This window comes from Lagopus muta, chromosome 8 (genome assembly GCF_023343835.1).
Source record: "Lagopus muta isolate bLagMut1 chromosome 8, bLagMut1 primary, whole genome shotgun sequence".
Taxonomy (NCBI): Eukaryota; Metazoa; Chordata; class Aves; order Galliformes; family Phasianidae; genus Lagopus; species Lagopus muta.
Genome location: NC_064440.1, coordinates 6376711 through 6390006, shown reverse-complemented (window position 1 = coordinate 6390006; position 13296 = coordinate 6376711). Strand labels below are relative to the sequence as shown.

General features: G+C 39.8%; 1 protein-coding gene across 11 annotated transcripts in view; it reads right to left on the bottom strand.

Annotated features, from left to right (window-relative positions):
- TMEM163 (transmembrane protein 163) overlaps nucleotides 1-13296 on the bottom strand; it is a 107684-nt gene that overhangs the window by 54492 nt on the left and 39896 nt on the right. The gene's annotated exons all lie outside the window — the stretch shown is intronic.

Below are 13296 nucleotides of genomic sequence, written 5' to 3'. Positions count from 1 at the left end.
AACTTCTTTACAGTGAGGTGACGGAGCACTGGAACAGGCTGCCCAGGGAGGTGGTGGAGTCTCCTTCTCTGGAGATGTTCAAGACCTGCCTGGATGCCTACCTGTGCGACCTGCTGTAGGGAACCTGCTTTGGCAGGGGGGTTGGACTCGATGATCTCTGGAGGTCCCTTCCAACCCCTACAATTCTGTGATTCTGTGATTCTGTGAAATTGCAACTTCATTCCTTTATAATCAGTTGAAGAAACTTTAGAACCATCCTAGAAACACATAAGGAGAGAAAAGAAAAAAAGAACAGCCAAACTTTTCCAAGAAAAGAAAATAATTCCTTTTTCACTGCAAAGACCTACAGAGACATTTACATAGGTATTCTAATTTAAAACTGGCGTGCAGTTGATGTTATTATTATTTTACATCCCTGGGTTTGCTACTGCTCGTTGCTGACAGTAGGACTGTCTTCTTGGGAGTGGATCTCTGAAGACACAGCCTGCAGGAAGAGGTGATAATTTGCACCCATGATGGCACAAAATATGGATCAGTTTATTTAGGAAGATTGAAGCTCAAAGGATTGGGAGTGCTATGTACTGTAACAGATGCTGTTTTCGTTAGAGACAGTGTGTTTAAACTGTCCTAATAATCCACATTTTTGAGTTTCTTTACTAAAATGGAAATCAGCCTCTTGTGTGAGCTTTCTATTTCAGGCCCTTTTCTTCCCATGCAAAGAATATGGAGCTTTTCCTAACATCTCATAACTTTTATGTAAATCTTTGACTTACATAAAGATATTCCAGAATAAAATGACACTGGGGAGCATCACAGCACATCACTTTCTTGTTGGCAAATACACAGTAATGATCTAATGACCTATAGGGAAATGCATGAGACAGGATTAAGCTCATCTTTATTAGTCCCTGGATTTTTTTTAGAGATACACAAATAAAATAGATAATATTAGGTACTAACAGGAAGTAGATGATAACAGACAAAACATTTCATCTTATTTTCTTTTAGACTCGCTCTTCTGCTGTAGCATTTAAATAGAGTTAATCAGTTCCCTCCAGAGCAAAGGCAAGTACTATAAACAGAACCACACATCTCAAGGGATGCTCAGCAAACACGTTTCAATCAACACTTGCTCCTTCTGGAATAAACAGGATGTGCCTCTGCATCACATTTAGCCATTGTCTATGTTTGAACCGTATGGTAATTTCTGTGTATGCCATAATTTGATTTGGATGGAGGGGAAAAGGGCATTAGGGTTATTCTAAAACTGTACTGCTATGTCCAATTTTTAGTTAATGAGGATTACCCAATTTACATCTGAAAACCTGCACCTACTGCAAATGAGCAAGTTAAAGAATGCATGTGCAGGGCTGGAGTTCATGGTGGGAAGGCAGATTTAAATCCACCGTGCCAACCTTCCTATTCTGAATGAGCATGCTAATTATTAGCACTAGAATACAAGTTTTATTAAGCAAATGAATAAAGTTTTGGATCTCCATGTTACCCTTCTTTCTGATAAATGCAGACATCTCCAATTTAATTATTACAAAATAGCAAGATTACGAGCATAGTGTCTGCTGGCACGTGGGCTGGTGTGTTGCTTTAGAAGGAGACAATGATAGAGAAGAAGTTAAGTCATAACATGCATTCAAGAAAGGATGAACAGATGAATGTAGTCAATTAACAGGTGTCAATTAGCAGTCTTGATTCTGCAAACCCCCATAGAAATTGGCAAATCTCAGCAATATTAATATCTCATTTAAACTGGCAGGATTGCCCAAATTCTCCTAAGTAACTCTATATTCTTCATTATTTCAGTAGATTGTAGGGTAAGCATTAAAAGATTTGGAGCCTTCCTGACCTATTACTTTACATCCCTGAAATATATTAAGGAAAGATAACACAGGGCCACTCTTGCACCCAGAAATGTAGATTCCTTTCATCTCTGGAGCCAAATCATGCAACTCCAATTTTCCATTAATTAGATAGCCTTTCAGAGGATTATTTGCTAATTATCCTCAGTAGGATTACAGCAAATGAAAAACATATAGAGAAGAAAAAAACAAAACAAAACAAAAAAACACACGAAGATAGACTTCTCTAAGAAATGTGGCATTTTAATATGGAGCACAGTGTGGGAATACCTCACAGATTCTTGGGGATGCTTCTACCCTGGCATCCCAGAGTAACACCCAGCTGTGTTAACTGCTCCCCAGGCAACGGGGCAGCCAGGGTCCCTCACACTCTGAAATCACCCAGCACCACACAGGATTTTAAAATAAGATTATTTTTACAAAACAGCATATTTAAGCAACTACTTGTCAGATGTGGGAAGAGGCACAAAAAAATAAGTGTGATGTCTAAGGGCTATGTGTCATTTATTAACTATGGGAATTTCCTTCTTTCATTCTGCCAGCAGAGCTGATGACAGGCAGAAGAGAGATTTTTGCACTTGTTATGACCAAGGACCAATTCTCAAACAAGGCAACATTTCCACACCATCTAGTCCCAAACAGAAATGCTTGAGCAAGAATTTTCCCCTATAAAACCCCCCTGCTAAAAACTCCTTAACTGTGCAGTTTTTACTGTGATGTTTACTTATGATAGGAAACTCAATCAAGAAGCATGTCCATACTAATGAAATACTACTGTTGGCCATGTTATGTCAAGCAACATGACTGCTTTTGTAACATGCAGCCTTTTCTGCTAGATATATGAACTATTAGCAGGACACCTATTACTAAGCAAACATATTCACCCTGCCAGGCCAGCTTAAACCCAGGTACATAACATGCATTATGTGAGTCACATCTCACACAGGGATGTTAGCAGCACTAACAAGTGCACCTTACTATTTGCTCATGAAAAGACTGACAGATGAATTCTAATTTGAGGATTTTGATGCATGTGGGCAAGGTTATTCACTCACCACCATTTTCAGGATTTGAAGGACAGCAGGTAGCATGAGTTCTTGTTAACCCTTGCTATCTATATGCTTTTTTTACCACAGAAATAAATGTATTAAGATGACTTAATGTAGTGCTCAAAGGGGCTTTACAAAAATATTGCTGCTTCCATGAAAGCTGAACAAGTAAATAAACAGCCACTCAGACAGAATGTGCTCAAAACAAATCTGCCTTTTCTCAGCCTTGCAATTACAGCTATCACTGCTCTGTGAGCCTCCTTTCACACTCCTTTACTGCCTTCACAAAATTTAAGCCACACTTTTATTTCCGGATGCTCACATGACTACCTGAAACAAAACCAGCTCCTTCTGGGTTTTGAATTACTGCATGCCCACCACATACAGCAGAGATTGTATCTATATCCAGCAAGTCCCTCCCAAACTGGTACTCCACTGATGAATGAGACATCTGTAACCAGAATGGATGAGACAGGAAGAGAGAACTGCCAGACTCATCGTAGCAGCAGCAGAGCATTATTCTTTCACTGACTCCCTGCTAACCAAAATACGGCGCACAGTTTTGGCTGCAGCTCTTGGCTGACTTACTGCCATATCCTCCTCCATTATTTCCAAGCTGTAGCAATGCCGGGTTTGTTCCAGGATCTTTCACATCCAAAATCTGAGCAGCGCTGTGCTGTTGTTTGATGGAGTACAATGAAGATAAGCAAAACAACACCTCAGCCACCATCCAGCAGCCAGAAGGACGGCTCATAATATAATAAGGTAACGAAGAACAGGACAGACAATTCTCAAAAGGAAAGCCCTGTGTGTTTGTGAGACAGTTTTGCAGCAAGTCCAGCTCTCTTAGGTAGTTCAGCTTCAGCATCTCCTATATATCTGATATTCAGCTGCTGAAATGATGAGCATTAGCTGTTGCATCTTATTATATAGAAGCAGTTGTTACAGACATTAGCCAGTAAACCCCCAAATCTAGGAATAAAACTTTCTACAATGTTTACAACACTAACACATCCTGAGTTTTTACCTTCACATGGGCAATCCATCAGTATTTTACTTCTTTGGATAGCTATAGCCACGGACAATACAGTTAAATTTTGTGTACTCAAATATGGAACAAGTCTAGAAAAATCAAAGTTAAAACAACAGCAGTTTGCTATTTGTTGCCAAAGAAACTCAAAGGATTTCCAAAACCAGAAATCTGAATAAGTGAGAAAAAATAACTGATTTGGAACTATCAGTCTTCAATGAAGGACTTTCACTGGCTAAGACTTAAGGCAGTTGATGACAGCAGCAGGTAGTATACTACAAAATGAAGATGAAATCCTGGATCCAAAGCCAGTGCCAAATTCCAGCACTACTTTTGAGCGATTCTTAGCCTTTCTGACTCAGTTTTTTGAACTGTCACTTGAGTGGGAGGTGTGAATTGAGGAAATGTTTTCATGCATTTCCTCATTTAGCCATTTCTCCATAATATACATTGGCAGAGCTCAGAGGAAAAAAAAGCACACTGCAGACTGTTCACTGCTTTCTGAGTGAATTACTCAGCTTTTAAGCTAAGCCAACGTTTACACCTCCCAGGGTTTCCAGAAATGCTGAAGGCTGCAGTTCTTACTCTTCAACTCAAAGACCAAAAGCCCTGGAACAAACCCCTTTCCATTGCCACATTTTTGCAGGTCCTTATCACACAGCTACCTACATGAAACCTATTAGTAATTCACTAAGAGCTGTTGGCAAAGTTGCCTCCGATGATTGCTTAGGCCAGGAGCTCCTTAGGCCAGGAGCTAGCACACTCTGACATCCTATTTCCATCTCTGCTTACTTACCAGTTCTGTGCCTTCAAAGAGTAAGATACTAAATGTATGATTTAAAGATCCCTGCAGGGCCCAGCCAACCAGCCAAATTTTGTCCTTCTTTGAGGAATTCAATACAGTCGGAACAAGAAACACCAATCTGTCTTTGAAATGCTTATGTGAAAGGTGACAAAACTTCAGAATTCCTTGTCTGAGAGAACAAAATAATAATAATTTATTCAATTAACCAGTCAAAGATCAGCCTAATGGGCAGATGGTAAATGGAAGCAAAGGGCTTGAAGTTGTTAGGTGAGGGTAGGGGGAATGGGTGCACAGGAATACAAACTTGTTCATTGAAAGTATTTCAGTAAGTGGGAACATAAAGACATGAAGGAACTCATTACTAAACCTAAGCCCTCCTATTTCATTTCTTGTGATATAGCATTTTTCAACACCGCAACAATTTCTTGGGCTATGTAGAGTAAACGAAGTGTTGAGGGAAAGAATGGTGGAAACAGCAGTAGCCAAAGCTTGATTTGGTTAACATCTGCAGGCAAGAACAGCCCCATCCCCAGTTGGAGAGGTATGAGACAGCACAGCACATCACCAGGGAAGACGTGTTCCCAATACTACCTATAGTTAGGAGGAGGAAGGGGCATGCATACTGCCTTAGATTCAGTTTTAAAAGAGTATTTAGAAACTCAAAGTTGTACGGAAATATTTTGTATGTGTCTAATCTTGTGGTTATCTATTGTACTACTGATACTGAATCTTAATGTACAATTTACTAATTGCCAGTTAATTACATGTCATTAGTAAATCAACAAACCGCTTTGATCCTTGCTGATATAATCTATGTTAACTGGGAAGGTTTTCCTACAACAAGCATCTAAATCCAGGACTACTGCAAGAAGCCCAAAAGTTACTGATGCCTAAATCACTACCTGGATGCCCACAGCTAAAAAGTCTCTTTGTAGGCTGCAACAGCTACTGGGAGCTCCAGAGCACACAGTGTCTCCTGACAGATCAGAGCTCCCCAGACACACTACAGCCTATGCATGTAAATCCAGGCTATCCCTGTGCTGCCATATGTCATCATACAAACTAATTAAGGCTTTTGTATTTCTGTGCTCTGTTCACAGACTACACTGCAGTGGTTGGGAAAGGGGCCATACTGCAATAAGTAAAAATTAAGCTTTATTATGGTCATCTTTAGGAAAGTGTTAATTTTAAGAATAATGCAATATCAAGGATCTGTGGGATATCCAGTCTGAGACAACAGCACTTTATATAACAGCCATTATGTGTAGAGTCTGCAAAATGTATTTAAATGGATCTGTAAGCCTATTACAGCTGATTTTATTCAAAAGGAAAGCATAATGAAATTAGCTGAGGTTTATATACATGTAAAGTAGAAAACAATAAAATCCAAATAAATTTTAGATGTAATCCCTGCCAGTTGGTCAAATTACTTAGGTCTACCATTACAAGAGTGGTTTTCAGTTATACTGGTTTAGTAATTGCCAGTCTCCCTGCAAAACACTGACAAAACAAAACCAAAAATAACAAACAGAACACGCAGCATTGGTTTCTCAAGGGACCCATATATGTGTTGATGCATGACTGCAAGATGAATAATTCAGAATCTTCCTATCTGAAAATGGTTTTTGCATAACTAAGGTCTAAAAGTCCTTACATTCATCTTTCTTAATAGCAACAACTGTAAATTCTGGCATTTCTTATCGTCATTAGATTTAATGCTTAGATTGTGAGCTTCATATAGGCAAGGGACAAGGATCTGCCCATGCTCTGCATTTCCTGGATAAATCATTGAATAGCTTTTCCTTAAAATGCATTTTCATGATATTGATCTCTGAGGTGTGTCACATTAAAAATGCACCATTTAAAATACTCTTAGGGGAAGCAGCAAACTGAAATGGTAGAAGGGAGCTTCTAGTTAAACAACAGCACAAACTCTGTCAGCCAGGCAATGACATGCCATTTTGTGTTGCATCACTGATGAGTCTGAGCAAACGAGGTATATACCACAGCATGGTTCCTACAAAACATATTTTCAGTTTATTATTAGAACAGGGTGTCCAATTATTGCTTTGCTTTTGGCTGTTTTTTAGCAGAAAACGTGCTTTTGCTTCCAATTCAAATGATTCTACAAATACCAGTTTCTTCTAAGAAGAAAAAATCAAAGCGCCAACCTATAAATGAAATATCCCATAACTTTTCATAAGTGATCCCTCTTATATTAAATAAGGTTAAATGAGCTTCACTGAATGATTCTATTGTATTTGTGGCTTTTGTGTTTGTCTGCACAGCTAACTGATAATAAGGCAATTCAATATACATGCATTACAAGGTATTATTCCATTAGCAAAAATATAAAGCTCAGATGCTTAAAAACAACCAATGGTTGCTATCCTTAAATTGCACACCAGCGACCAAGGGCCTATAGAACTCCATCTTATTTCTCAGGATATAAATGCATTAGAAGAGCACATACTGAAAAGTACAGAGGTTACTCATGCCAGATTGATTGATAGGAGACATTTAAATCCTTAGCCTGAACTTGAATTCATAGCTACTGCAGAACTGAAGCACGCACTGATCAACAATTACACATCTTTGTCCACAGCAGAACATGATTCAGAGAACATTATGAGATACTGCCAGTTACTAATTTCAGGTTTTTGCTGAAGATGTGCCTGGAGAACTACCATTGCCCTAGTTGACCCTTGATATTAGAACAGCAGTAAAGACACAAAAAGGAATCCAACATCTCTTTCTGTGCACGTACAGGAAGAACCACACATTTGTCAAAGTCTTGAAACACACTTGCTCATAAACCTAATAAAACATGATTAATTGATTAGATGCAATGAGAGGAAGTTTCCAGTATAGCTTCCAATTTCCTCCTTCTCAAGTAGCGTGATCAGGAACTGCTGGAGCTGAGGAACTGAACAGCAGCAGTAGCTTCCCTTAGGCCAAGGCCCATATAAAGTTAGCCCACAGACTAAGTATGCTTTGAAACCACCAGTAAGACTATACTGTATTATGCTATAAATGGTATTTCAAAAACACTGAATAATTCATACCACGTAGCACTTGTACTTCCAAATGCTAAGACATCAGAAGGCACTATTCCAGGATACGAAATAAGAACTGCGTAAGAAGGAACTGTTCCCCTTAGGCAAAATATTAGCTACCAAAAATGTGAGATTCTCCAGTTCCTCTAAATGCTTTCAGCAAAAGTTCAAACCAGAAAAGCTCATGCTGTGATGTCAGCAGTACAGCAAAACACGTAGTCTAATCAGTCCTTTCTGAGTCTTTAATACAAATCTTCATCTCTGAACCAAATCTTATCTTTATACAAGATTCCTGAAATTATACATATATGAAGATCAAATGTCAGTATTAAGGAACCAAAACATGATATCTTTATTCTTTATTCTACATCCATGCATCATCATTTTAAGGAACGATGAAAAAAACAGTACTTCCAAAGAAGTCCCTATTTCAACTCAAGCTCACCATTTCCAAAACTGCCTTAACCAAACATTTTCATATGAATGATCTGTCGCATAATTAACATTAATTATCAGACATAATACATCAGACATCTCACAAGCACTTCCTTTGATATTCTTACTGTTTTAACAGCAATGCACCCTACACAGCTGACACGTGATGCGTGAAAGCTGATGGTGTAGAATTCCACAGTGGTAGCACCTTCAGGTTTGACACAAACACAGCTTTAATCTATTCATTTATACAGTACCCCACTTGTTAAAATAGCTTGGTGTTTTGAGCTTGTACCAATTTAATTCCTGGTGTAATTTTAAAATTACATTTTCTCTCCACTAGGTTGCTTCAAAGCAGAGCTATAAATTTATAAGATACCTTCTGAACTCTTGCACTAATAAAATAAACATTGCATTGGAAGTCATTTTGTTTCCTCCTTACAAAAATCAATGCACATTTAGGACTACTTTTTTGGTGAGCCACATTATGCTTACTATTGGAAGTACCCATGAGCACTATTGCCATCCTCTGCTTTCCGTACACCCTATCGATTGCTGTTTATCTGCCGTGTGCTTGAGAAGTAAGACATCTGTGCTAGATAACTTAGGTGTTTGGTACTGGACATGCTAGAGCTACCTGCCTTGGCATGGAGATCAAACCCAGTGAAGACACAGCATGGTAGTAAACTGCAATTGCATGAACCTTTCAAAACCCCTCACAGCATCAGGTCAGGGATCCTCTAGTGTGGAACTCAGTGGTACCTGCTTCCCCACTTGTGTGCTTCTGTCTGCTTGCTGCTTCAGTAATCCCCTGCTTGGTAAGGTGAAGGCCATATTTCTCTTGGCACTTCAGCTGCGAGTCCAGGGTTGCTCCTGTTGCCTGCCTGTGCTGACTCACACATTTGGTGCAGGACATGGGAGCAGTCATGCCATGGCCAGCAAATAGTCATGGACTGGGGAGGGCACAAGCGCTGGATTTCCTTGGCTGCTTTCCTAGCTACAATGGCCCTGCCAGAAGTGTGGCCTGAACTCAGTGACTGGGTGGTGGGTATTCCCCAGGTAATTGAGATGTCTGTGCATGAATTGTTACGGAAAGTAGCATCAAAGTCTTCTCCCAGGTTAGTGGAGAGACTGAATGGCTATTAGCTCTGGAGCACAAAGCTGTAGCATTACAGAGTGAAACGAGAGAGCTGGAAAAGGAGGTCAGGACTTTATGAGATGTAAAGGCAATCATGCAAAAATTACTACTCAAGCAAAGCAATGCCACAGACTGCATGGCACTGTAGAACAGCTGGCAGTGCCACAAAGGTGCAGATCTCTGGAAAACGTGAGCTTTTGATTTCCCTAAGTTCATAGTTTTACCACAAAACCTTCGTGAGATCCCAAAGAATGAGATGGAAATATTAGAAGTGAATTCTTGGACTTTGAGGTTGAATTTGAGTTGGATTCAGATGGGGAGGCAGCAAGAGCACAACCCCTCATATCAAGGGGGCAGCAGGAGAGGGCAGATGGAAAGGTTGAGATCATTGACACTTATACTCCAGAAGAGTCAAGGGAATTTCTAGAGATCTATCGGAGTGGGAAAGGAATACTGGCATGGATTTTGCAAGCTGCAGTCTACAAAGTTATTAATGGGTGAAAAATACCTATTAAGTCCTATAGCCAGTGGCCAAATACAGCAGGTTAATGCTCAGCTATCAGAGATATCAGAGATCCTGATGGGAAGGATGGTATTGCACTCATGCTATTAACGGTTATCTACAGCTGTTCTCATAGCATATGCAGAATCTGCAAAATGAGTGTCGTCCCTCAGAAATTGGTGTACAATGGAAGAAGGTTTAGTGCAGCAGATGGGGATGGCTCACAAGTTAATTTAGATGAACCAATCAGGACAGGGTGGCAGTAATGAGAGGTATTGAAATGCAGCTTTTTGGAGGGATGTCAGCTCCATTGCTGCCTTAGAGTGCCCCAGCAGTCACAGGTGCTATTGGGTGTGTGGGTGCCCTGGTAAACAGCGTGAAGGAACTGGGACTGTAATTTCAGGACCATCTGTGTGGCAATGGATAAATGTAAACCGGCAAAATGCAAAGGAATTGCATTATGGGAGAGAAGGAAACAAATGTGGAATTATCTTGTGCCTGCCTGTGGTAGGGGGGTTGAGGATTCATGGTCCTTGAGGTCCCTTCCAACCCAGGCCATTCTGTGATTCTGTTTTACCAATGGCAAAAGTTAGCATCTGTGCAAAAATATCTTTTCCTTTCTGCCCTACCTGCTACCTCACAGCAAAGCACTACCCAACAAACACCATATCAGCAGACATCAGAGTTTAGCAGCTCCCATCAAACTGTAGCTCTTTATGGTGAGGAGGATGGATGCTCTTACATTCCTCTAATCTCAAAGTGGCAGTCTGGAGAATATGGGACCTGAAGCTACTGCATTACAAAGTAACATTAATGATGAAGATACTACATTACGGATTTATGGGTAGGGAGGAAATCCCAGCCCTACTCTCTGAGCTGACCTAGAGATCAGAATTTCACCTAAAATAGAAGTGTAATAAATACAGTGTTCAGTAATCAGAGTAGCTTTAGACGTGCTACGTAAGCACTCAAAGAAAGCAGGTTCAGGTCCAAAACAAATGGGCATTTTTGGGGTGGGGATGACGGGACAGGGGGAAGAAAAAGAAGGTGGGGAGAAACAGGAAAAGGCAACATGCAGCTCCTTTGAGTTTTATAACTTCTAAAACAGCACCTTAAATTATTGAATGTGTAATCTGATTCTAATGGAATTTTTATCCTAAATGCTATTTCTTCACAAAAGAAAGATTTTTCCTTGTTTTTCAAAAGATTTATGCCCACAGGAAAAAAAAAAAAAAAAAATAATAATAATAATAATAATAGAAAGAAAGAAAGAAAGAAAGAAAGAAAGAAAGAAAGAAAGAAAGAAAGAGAGAGAGAGAGAGAGAGAGAGAGAGAGAGAGAGAGAGAGAGAGAGAGAGAGAGAGAAAGAGAGAAAATTTAAATAATGACCAGAGGGGACAAATTATCCACTGTATCCCAACAACCCACCATGCCCACCAGACCTGACACTGAATTTATATCCTTCTTCTTTTAAGAGGAATTAGAACAACAACAGAAAATTGGTATTTGGACTGCATCTGTTTTCTCATTCTCCCCTGTCAGGAGGCACTACGCACAGAGGAGCACTCATCTCCATTAGTCCCCCAGGGGCTGCAGTGCACACAAACAGCTCCAGTCTGCCTTAGGACACAGTCAGCCTCTCACTCAGCAAACACCATGAGGTTAACGTTCTTTTCCAGAATGAGATTGCTTCTCCTTCTCCAACCTTATTCAATTTTAAACTTCAAGTATAAAATCACTGACTTCTCAAGTACCTCTGGAAAACCAAATTTTATTTTTAGGATTATCAGCTACTCAGTTGTTGGGGTTGAAAACCATTTGAACAAATGACAATGGCTTTGAAGTCCACAACTAACAGCACTGACCCAGCTCCAGCTAAAGGCGAGGTTCTGTTACTTTCACACCATCCCATAAAACTAAATTCTGCCTTTCTATAATCCAAGCAAACAAGAGGAGAAAGAAAATTGTCAATTAATTTTGGCGTCGCAAACTTGACAGTTGCTCAAAGCAGCCACCCTTGCTATTTTTACTAATCTTAAAATTCAACATGAGCTCTGCAGAGCATTATGAATCACTATGTTATTTTCTAAACCAGCTCAGATTTAATCATCATTTCAGAAAACAGAAAAATAACACGATGTTCTGGATCCTGCACCAGTAACTGTGGAAGGGGGCATGGCACTAGAGGCAGACACTGTGAGCTGCATAACTCAGGGCAGTAGCGCACGTGAAAAACCAGAGCATAGAAGCCATTGCAAACAAGAAGTTGAACAGAAAAGGAAGACTAATAATTTTCAATAACCAAAACATGTTAGCTTTCCTTTTGCCAAGTAGAGGAAAGTTTGTCTCCATATGGAAGAAGGAGGAAATCAGGCTTGCCACACATCTATATTTCCTGTGAGCCACCGAAAGCAGCTTCCCACAGCATGTTAGCCATAGGTTTTAAACAGCCTGTGTAGATGGAGGCAGGGAACAATAGGGCATGTGAGGTAAGTCAACCTCCAGACACATACACAAAAATGGGTACTTAACCTTGTTCTAATTTACATAAAAGATATGTCCAGCATACTCCTAAATGCTCTACCTAAGACTGTACACTTGTAAATGCTGCAAACAAAGCACTGCAATTACCTTCACATTATATTTGAAGTCACAATTTCCACGCACTGATCCTCAACACCCTGCACTATTTTAATGGCAGTTTGCCTGAGTGTGTGTCTGTAGTGATGGAAGCAGGAGGAAAGATGAAATGAGCTGTACAGCAATGGAGCCTTCTCCCTTAGCCTGTGATGTGAAGCACGTTTCCTGCTGGGCGGTGCTAATGGGCTTTGTAAATCACTCTTTTTGAAACAGAAATAAAAAGTTATTATTTCCATCTACTACTGGGAAAAGGGCAACAAGAGGGCATAAACACTTGGCCTGGAAAATAGAGCGTGCCAGTGTGTAACATAGGACTGAAACGTGATGCTTGTTCCTAGAAGAAAGTCAGTCTTACTGTACAGAAACAAACAAAAAAAAGGCTGTTTTCTATTATTCTCTACATGAGAACATTAAAACAAAATAGCCACATTCTCACTGCTAGTTACAGCTGCATCTCCGTTCAGTGAGCACCATTATAAGTCAAAGATTATAAACCTTTCAAAACAACCTTAAAATTGCATTTAATAAGAAATCACAGAAACTAAAATCAAAAGCTGCTTTTTTCCATCATTTCCTCATCAGTCCCCACTGCCCCACAACACACTATTCTCTCACTAGTGCAGAAAATGATAATAAAAATTTAATGTCAGAAATTCCCATTATAAAACATTATAAAACATATGAATTCACCTGAATTTTGGAGTGAATATTTGCAACTTTCTGTGGCCTTGCTTTCAGATGCTGTAACAGTAGAACTACTTTTGTAC